Here is a 9,032-nt window from a genome sequence, read left to right on the forward strand (position 1 = left end):
TTTGTATCAGTTTGATGCTTCTTTGGTTGTTTATGTGCAGATATGTTCGTGGATTCGACGGGCTGAGTCGCCCTATCCCGTGGTCGCCAATGAGAGCGGAATTTAGGTGACGGGAAGTGCTTAAAAATAGCTAAAAATTATGAAGATCAAGGGAAAAATATTCACTGTCAAAGGCGGCGGCTCGATCTAGGACGATTTTAAGCGCCAAAGTGCTTTAAAGGCGCCCGAGCGACACTTGTTGATTTTTCATAATTTTTCAGACAGTTGTGCGGGTTGACACAAGCTACTGGCCAATGGGTGATGCTAAGCCGGACGCCCAGGATTTTTCAGAGCTCGATTCCGAGTCCGGACGGGGAAATGGCCAAGAAACCGGTCAAGATGCGAAGAGGTGGACAAAATTTGGCCAAAATGGGCAAGTGACCCTTGGGAGCCCAAATTTAAGTGTAACATGAAACTTTGGGGAGGCATCATGCATGAAATCGTGGGGAGAGGAGCACGCAGATAGGCGCCGAAAAATGCGCTCCAATGTTGATCATGCCATCTCCAGCCTGCAAACAACCCCTGCAACTAATCACTGCCCCTCATTCCCTCCTAGATGCCAATCATTTCGCCGCCCTTCGCCCGTCGAATGATGCCCTCTTTGGAAATCTCTGATTCTAGTCTTTCTCTCTCCTCCATCTCTCTCTTCTAAAGGCAAGATCATGTGGGGAGAAGAAGGAAGAAGAAAGAATGATGGAGACTTGTCCGGCATGGACCGGATTGCTACACGGGCTGAGAATGGTGATTTGTGATGTTGCTGGACATGAAGTGTTGCTGTTTTCCAAATCTACAGCCATGGAAAAGAAACCCGAAACACGCATTTAAGCGGTAAACTAAAAAATTACAAAGAAAATTTAGTGTTTTATGCTTTTGATTGATGGACTGCCGTTCATATGGACTAAGATTTGATTATGCTGCTGATTCTTCTGAGTTCTTACTGTTTATAACCAGAAATTTTGAAAAACATGCATTTCATGGCCCGAAATAATGTCAAGAAACCCGAAAACGCATGAAAAATGGGGAAAAACAAGGGTTTTGGGCATATAAATGGGGAAAACCGTCGATACACATCAACTAATCTTTCAATTTTGTTGCAAATGAACTAAGGGCCACAGCCCACGAACCGGTTTTCATTTTCAGCAATTTAAAAAATACAAGAAAATGAAGAAAATGGCGGGAAAATGATAAAAAAAACCATGAAAAATAGGGAAAAAATACATTTGGGGCTACGAAAAATATAGAAAAATAGGATTTATATTTGTTGATGTATAACAAGGATGGGGCATGAAGTTATGCTTCAGTTCAGCCTTGTTTATATGTTTTAGTGCGTGTTTCCTTCCTTTCTCCACATAAAATGACAAGGAAACCCTAAAAGAAATGAATGCAATGATGCCCTATCAACGGGGAAGGGTAGAGTTGTGGAAAAAATGGTTAAATGCCGCGGAGCATGAGGGATAATTTGCTGATTTTATATGCATTGCATCTAGGACGGAATAATAATGATAAAAATTAAAACCTAGTAGCACGAAGATCACTTCGGTGCTAGGTGTTGCAGCGAAGCACAAAGCGGTTAGAAAGAAAAGCATGAAAGAGATGTTTTGCACTTGCACGCTGCTGGTTTTTAAAATGTTTGAGCACTAGGCATCCACCTCTTTGCATGATCATTTAGAGGAAATTAAAAGTATCAGAGTTAGCTCCTGGATATGCATAGCAATTGTTTTCAGTAGGCCTTTGACCCACCGTTGAGAGGCAGTGAGGTTCCTATGCTGTAGGCTAGTCGTGGGATCATAAAGGGGAAGTCAAGTAAGGACAATGGTACATTCCTGGATACGTTTATTTGGTACCTTGAGCGACGTTTGTGCGAAATGTCTAAATGTTGAGCGGCGCATCGAGGGGCCAATCCCCAAGGTGTAGGAGAGTCGCAGAGGGTTGACGACGGCATTCAGCCGTAGGAGGAACCCCAAATGTATGTGATTCGAGCCTTTTGGCTATGTGAAAGGGACTCCCTCTGAGGAGCAATATTGGGTTAGGATCAGTTGGACTACAACGTATTACAAACGCAATGTTTAGGAAGGCAGAGATTTTGATAGACGCTCCTGGCCGCGAGGCCGAGGGGTTGTCTTGCGCATAGTGACGAGGTCCGGCTAGTGCATGAGCCAGTGCCGGCCCGTTTTTAGGTCCATCATGGCCCTACACTTGCCAAGAAGTGCATCTGAGCAGCCCCCATATGGGCTTAATTTGACATTAGTGGGTTGTAGCGGATCCAATGATCGTGAATTAAGACATTGAAGTCTTCTCCCTTTTCGATCAAGGCATTGAAAGTGCATCTTTGCTTGGCAGTGATTGTGATGTGGAGGTATGCGGATTCTATGGCTTTCCCATCCTCATCATCAATTTTCGTGATTGTGGCGACTCCTACTTTGACAAGGGGTTCTAACATTGGTGGCTCATGTAGCGGATGCGTGGGAGGTTAGTACTTCTTAATGCGACTGCCATTGAAGAAGTCTATGCCCTTGCCGTCTAGAGTCTCGAGCTCAACGTTGCCAGTTTGGCTGATTGCACAAACTTTGAAAGGCCCAAGACCTCTAAACTTCATTTTCTACTTGTGTCCTTTAACTGAGTGCAGGAACACTAAGTCACCCTGTTCAAAGTTGCACTGCTTGACATGCTTGTCAAACTAGATCTTGCGTTGTGCCTTCTTGCATATGAGAGCATGAGTGGCTAGAAGGCGAGCTTTCGAGAGGTATTCAAGTTCAACTAGGCATTGCGTCCATGCCTCCTTCCCTTTCCATCATTCTTAAAGCGCTATTCTCAGGCTAGGAACGAAGAACTCTACTGGTAGAATTGCCTCAGTCCCATAGGTCAACCTAAAGGGAGTCTGGCCGAGCCGTTTTATAAGCTGCACGATAAGCCCACAATGTTGCCATCAACTTGTTATCCCAATCGTTGCGCGAAGCAGAGACTACTTTGGTCAGGATGTTTACAAGGATCTTATTTGTGGATTCTGCCTGCCCGTTTGCCTGAGGGTTGTATGGAGAGGATTTTCGATGGATAATTAGAAAGGTGGATAGAAGATGTGCTATCACTTCATTGATGAAGTGCGTGCCCTGGTCACTGACTAGTTCGATGGGGCAACTAAATCGTGAGATCGCCTACTCCCATAAGAACTTGGCAGTCGTTTTAACGCCATTCTTTCATGTCGCTCTCACTTCTGCCCATTTCGTTAGGTGAAATGATTGGGTTCAACTCCATTTGATCCTTGCAAATTAGGACCTTTGTCCACTGACACTCATCACAATGCTTGACAAATCGTGTTGCATTGCGAAAAAGCATGGGCCACCATAGTTGAGACTGTAGCACCTTGCAGGCTGTCGTGTCTCCACTAAAGCGCCCTCTAGCAATTTCGTTGTGTGCTTGTGCGAGCACATCGTGCATCTCATGCTCGCGTACACATCTATGCAATAACCCGTCTTGCCTTAGCCTATATAGTTGGCCTATTATCAACTGATAGGATTGGATTTTAAGGATAAGTCACCTAAGTTGGGATTTTTCTATCGGTTGCTCAGGTAGTCTATGCTCTAGCACTTGGACGATGTCATGTGTCCAATATGGCATTAGATCAGCCTTGAATAAATCTCTCTCGCTGGAAAGGTTAAATAGATGTGCATCTAGCAATTCACTGGCAATGCCTTGTCTAGCGGCCTCTCCCGTGGGGATGCATGACATGTGGTTAGCCATGTAGTGTTATTTTCCCTTCTATACAACCACGAATAAGTCAAATTCCAAAAATAAAAGGAGCCATCGAGCTATGCATCCTGTAGCGCAGGGTTTTTTTTACCAGATATAGTAAGGCTTGATGGTCCACAAAGAAAGTAAAAGGCGTAGCCAACAGATAATACCAAAACTTCTTTACAACAAATACCATGGCTAAACCCTCTCTCTTAGTTGTCGAGTAATTCATTTCAATCTCAGTGAATTGTCTGCTAGCAAAGCTCACTAGATAGTCGAGGTTATGTTCGCCAAGTTGGCACAACATTGCCCCCACGGCAAATTTCAAAGCATCAATATGCACGTGGAAGGTAATGGTCCAATTTGGGGCTCGTAGAATCGGTGCAGTAGTCAGATCCTTTTTCAATTCCTCATACGCTCGTTGGCATGCTTCAATCCACTCGAAGACGATCAACAGCTTGTACAAAGGTCTAGCAATCAATGCATAGTTCAGCACAAACCGTCAATAGTATCCCGTATGGCCTAAGAACCATTGAACTCCCTTATAGTTGATTGGAGGCGAAAGATCAACAATAACCCTGACTTTCGAGAAGTCAGTGTGGCAATTCCGTTCTTCGATACCATGTGCCCTAGAATGCATCCATGTTTCACCCAGAACTGGCACTTTAAGGGGTTCAGGGAGAGACGATATAGGTGACATCGCTCAAAGACTGCTCGAAGTTTGTCTAAGTGTTCTCTCCAGGTCAAGTGAACACACAAGTCATCCATGAAGACTTCCAATTCCTTGCAAAGCATGTCTTTAAATATGGTGCACATGAGGCATTGAAAGGTAATTGGGGCATTAGTCAACCCGAAGGGCATGACTATGTAAGCAAAGATGCCCCACTCAGTGGTGAAGGTAGTCTTATGCCTGTCGGTAGGATGCACTTACACATGATTGTATCTAGAGAAGCCATCCAGAATGCTGTAGGTCTCTTTTCCTACCACTCTTTCGAGCATGTGCTCAGTGTATGGCAATGGGTAGTTGTCTCTCTTAGTGGCAGCAATCACCTTCTTGAATTGACGCACACTCTAATCTTTCCGTTTTTCTTCACCACTATGACTATGGGTGACACCTAGTCTATGTGCTCAATTTTGTAAATGAATCCTGCTCTCATCAGCTTGTCAATCTCCTCTTTGACTGCATGAGAGTGTTTTGGATTCATTGGGTTTGGTCGCTACTTGACCGGTGTTGCGTCTGGCTTCATGGGTATGTTATGAGTCACTACGCTCAAATCTACCCCCTTAAGCTCTTCTAGGACCAAGCAAACACGTCTATATACTCTCGCAAGAGAGCAACAAGACTCGTCTCCTCTTCCTCAGTCAAGTCATCGACAATGAAGACCGGTTGGGGTGTCTCCCCTTCTTGTGCTAGGTTCACCTCCTTGACCTTAGTTGATCCCTCGATGGGTTCACTCATTTGCCCTTGGCATTTGGCACCCAACAAGATTACTACCTTGTCACCCTTCTTGAATTTCATAAATCTCTTCGAGAGATCCTATAGATTTCTTTGCTCTTCCATTTGCGTGTCCCTAGGCTGTTTTGCCCTTTCTTCCTTCAACTGTTTGCGCCGCAGGTGGATGGATAGGTCCCCCTTGGTGTGTCTGGTCTTGGATGGTCTAGGTATTTCTGGGTGGCTATCTGAGCTTACTTCCAACTCAGAATCAAACTCGTCATTTTTGCTAGAAGAGGTGGTTTCTCCTGGCGGTCGTAGCTCAGAGGGTGACTCTATTCTAAGAATTGGTGTCGTACTTGGTTGGGTTAGGCCTGCTTGTTCGAAATCTATGGATCCTATGTGTTCCAACCAAGTGTGGTCACAATCCATATGCATGACCCCTCACTCTATCTTAAAGACACTATTTTTCTGTGGCTCTGCTCGTATCTCTTCTATTTCTTGTCCCTCAGTGTCATATTCCACCGTGTCTATCTCACCCTCACTTTCGTCGCTGAAAATCCGACTGCTCATCATCTCCTAGGTTTTGGTATATCTCTTGTCTCTGATCAGGGACTAGGGCCCAATTGTACATGAGGTTTAAGTCATGCACCCTGGTCCATTGCCACCTTGGTTCGTCTAACAGATCTTGGTGTGGCTTGAAGCTTGCTGCTTGATTGCTAGCTAGCTTGCCAGTCAAATACTCCAGAATCTCTTGGAGTTTCCTCTTATTATTTGGCACTTGGAATGTGATAAGTTTAGGTCGCCCACGAAGGGTTCTTGCCATCATGCAGACTGGTATAGAGGGTGCATCTTTTGACTTGCCAACTATCTTGATGGCTTGCTCGTATGCCTCATGATTTGAGAATGGCAAGTCAATCGTAGCAAGGACATGCATCCAGTATTGCTCATCCTTCGGGCATGGGATATACTTGGTCAAGGGTCCATAGGACTTCTTGACTTGAGCATTACCTTTAAGCATCATGGAGATGGCATCCAAGTCGACTAGTGAGGTCTTCCAAGTGTCCATCTCCACCCTCACAGCTTCCATTCTATTGCCAAGGAAGATTAAGCCATTATCCCAATCTTCAATGACTTTGGCATTGCACATCCAGGGTCAGCCTAATAGGATATCGTAGTCCACTCCCTTCATGACTATAAAGTCAACCGAGAACTTGACACCTGTGATTTTCATCGACCAGTTTTTAAGTACCCTGAATAGTTTCACTCTCATGCCATTTTCTAGTGTGACATTGAACCTGGCAGTCTCGACAGGTGGGTTTCCCCAAGTCTGAAGCACTGTGTGGCTCAGTACACTAACCCCCACTCATGTGTCTACAATCCCCTTTCTTGTTGTGTCACCTAGGGCTAAGATAGGTAAGATCGCATGCATCTCGGTGCCTTCCTAGAAAGCATTAATGTGCAAGGAGTTAGGCACAGAGTGCAGCACTAGACTCAGTATTTGTGTCTCTGCATCATGGTCGTGCAGGTTTGCAACAGCTTGCTCTCATGATCCTTCAACCCACTATTTTAGGTCTTGCCATAGGGAATTCTACCTTAGTAGGTCTCCCAGGCTCAGCATCATAGGGGTGGTCACTAGCATGGTAAGGAGGTCATTAGTTGCTCGTCTTTCCCTATTCCGGATTGTCTTGGCCAATGGCTGTGAGACTGATTTGCTGGCATGTAGTGTCAAGGCTTTGCCTAAGCGGTACCACTTGCAGCGCAGTTGCATCTCTTGATTTTGGTCAAGGGGTGAGACTGGCATGCTTATGCTAGAGAGATCTTCGATCTCGTCCTCTAGGATGGGCTCAGCATATTTTAGGTGCTCTTGGGCCTCTTTTACCCATTTCTTCACTTTCTCGATAGCCTCTAGTTGGCACTTCGGATGCGGGTATTCCCCTACCTTAGCACTTTCCTTTTTGGCTATCTTAGGAGATGAGGTTTCTACCTCTGCATGAGTGATCTTCTTTCCAACAGGCAGAGTCGTGGCACTCTTAGTTTTAGTGCGATCATCTTAGCTTCGAGTTTCTTCTTTCTCCGTCTATGGCTCTTCTTCTTGATTGAGGCTGCATCGAGGTTGCAAGGACCTGGCAACGATATGCCGGCCTACTTCATCTGTGCTCGGGTCATGACACGCAATGGGATAGGTGTGGCCTCCCCATGGAGGTTCTCGACACCGAACAGCCCCAATGGGATAGATGGCATGTTGGCTGAACTTGAGGATGGTTTTTACTTGGGATAGTCAATGAAGAGATGAGTGATTCCGCACTCACAGCACCTTAGGTCTGCCTTGTCTCTATTTGGTTGCTCCCTTTCAGGACAACGTGATGAGACGTGCCCTGGATGACGGCAAGTCCAACATATGATTGGATCATGCGTATGCCCTCCTAGGCCTCTATCTTGGCCTCTTCCTAATGCCATCACTGGTACTAGTCGATAGTCCATAAGGACTGTGTTGCCCTCGTCGTCCTGCGAGACGTATGGGTATACATAAGTCTCTTCCTCATTTGGCTCCTCCATGTATTGGACTAGAACATCACTCAGTGGATGGGTCACGTAGGGACCAGGCGGTCTAGGTATGCATGTAGGGTTTATGTCCATTCTAGAAACAACTGGTTTAATGTTGTTAGGTGCAAGAAGGGCCAATGGGGCTGCCCTTCTGAAGAATTGTTGGGGTCTGCTTGCTAGATATGGCTGGCCGTATGGTTGTGAGTACGGAAGTCTTCTCGGTAATCTGCAATGTGCAACATTGTGACCGAATCTACCACAATTAGCACAAGGTCATGTCCTAGGGTCTTGACACTCGATCGGCAAGTGGTTTTCGCCACAGTACATGCATTGGATGTGTGGGAAGGTTGGTTGTCTCAATATATCCTATAGTTTGGCTATCTCCATTTTTACATTAGCCAAGTCTTGGTTTGTCTCAATGGCTTTCCCTTTGTCCTGGGCCATTGGACCTGATCATTCACTAGAGACCGACGCTCTCTCTAAACTCTGTGAGTTGGTCTCTTTTGAATTTGGGCTCCTGGAGCTCCGCTCTTTCTGCTGGTTGTCTACTCGAATGGCCTCTTCAAACATCCTAGCTAGCGAGTCTCGTTGCAAGCTCGAGTTTCCTGCCAAGGCCTTATACAGCTCCTCACTTTGTATTCCACTGATAAACACAATGGACACCGCTCTTTTGGTAGGTCATTTGCCCATGGGGATTCTCTTGAAGAGACTCCTCACGTGGGTGACATAGTCGTAGATGTCTTCTTTCTCTTTCTACTTGAAATTCATCAGTCTTACTAGCAGATTGTTAGAGTATCCAGGCTCGGAGAATCTCTTGTTGAAGAGGTTTTTTAGGCCGTTAAAGTTTGCTTGTTCTCTAGCATCTAGACTCGTATACCAAGTCCTATCCTTGTCGCCTACGCAAAGCCTAAATGATTAAGAGCATTGAGTCAAATCGGTGAGGCCATTGGCTCGCAAACTTGCTCGAATTTCTCTACAAAGCTGTATGGATCGTTGTGGGGTTGGTACTTGTTGAGTTGCTTTGCAACAATTGGGATTTTAGACTAGCTCTTAGAGCCTTGGTTTGCTCCTAATCCTGCTAGTAATGATGTCGCTAGTGCTGCAACACTCAACTCCGCTGCTGTGTTGTTGAGCAGTCGCTTCATGAGAAGCTCACTCAATGTCAAGTCTCCTTCTAGGGCTCTCTCATGATCAGTCCAATTCCCACCTGCTAGGTTTAGCATCCGCTGTACCTCGTGCAATTCTGCATTCTGTCTTAAGCTCCTAGCACAATGGTCTTGGTTGT

Source organism: Lygodium microphyllum, chromosome 16 (assembly GCF_053477565.2).
Source record: "Lygodium microphyllum isolate KBCC chromosome 16, Lygodium_microphyllum_v1.1.10, whole genome shotgun sequence".
Classification (NCBI taxonomy): Eukaryota; Viridiplantae; Streptophyta; class Polypodiopsida; order Schizaeales; family Lygodiaceae; genus Lygodium; species Lygodium microphyllum.